This window comes from Sinocyclocheilus anshuiensis, unplaced genomic scaffold (assembly GCF_001515605.1).
Source record: "Sinocyclocheilus anshuiensis isolate Anshui unplaced genomic scaffold, SAMN03320099.WGS_v1.1 scaffold425, whole genome shotgun sequence".
NCBI lineage: Eukaryota > Metazoa > Chordata > Actinopteri > Cypriniformes > Cyprinidae > Sinocyclocheilus > Sinocyclocheilus anshuiensis.
In genome coordinates, this window is record NW_015537947.1 from 1,026,434 (window position 1) to 1,026,917 (window position 484).

Here is a 484-nt window from a genome sequence, read left to right on the forward strand (position 1 = left end):
ATTTAATTTAAAGGTCCGTGAAAGTGATTTTGTGCCTCTTTGGGATGGCACAATAAAGTGATGTTCACTTGCAGAACACAAGCTTCTAGACGGCACATAGGTCTGAATGAATTTAGGTAAAGGGGTGCAGAGCCAGTGGTGGTTTTGTAGGTAAACATTAATGCCTTGAATTTTATGCGAGCAGCTACTGGTAGCCAGTGCAAACTGATAAACAGAGGTGTGACGGGCATTCTTTTCGGCTCATTAAAAATTAATCTTGCTGCCGCATTCTGGATTAATTGTAAAGGTTTGATAGAACTGGCTAGAAGATCTGCCAAGAGAGCATTGCAATAGTCCAGCTTGGACAGAACAAGAGCTTGAACAAGGAGTTGTGAAGCATGTTCCGAAAGAAAGGGCCTGATCTTCTTGATGTTGAATAAAGCAAATCTGCAGGACCGGGCATTTTTAGCAATGTGGTCTGAGAAAGTCAGCTGATCATCAATCA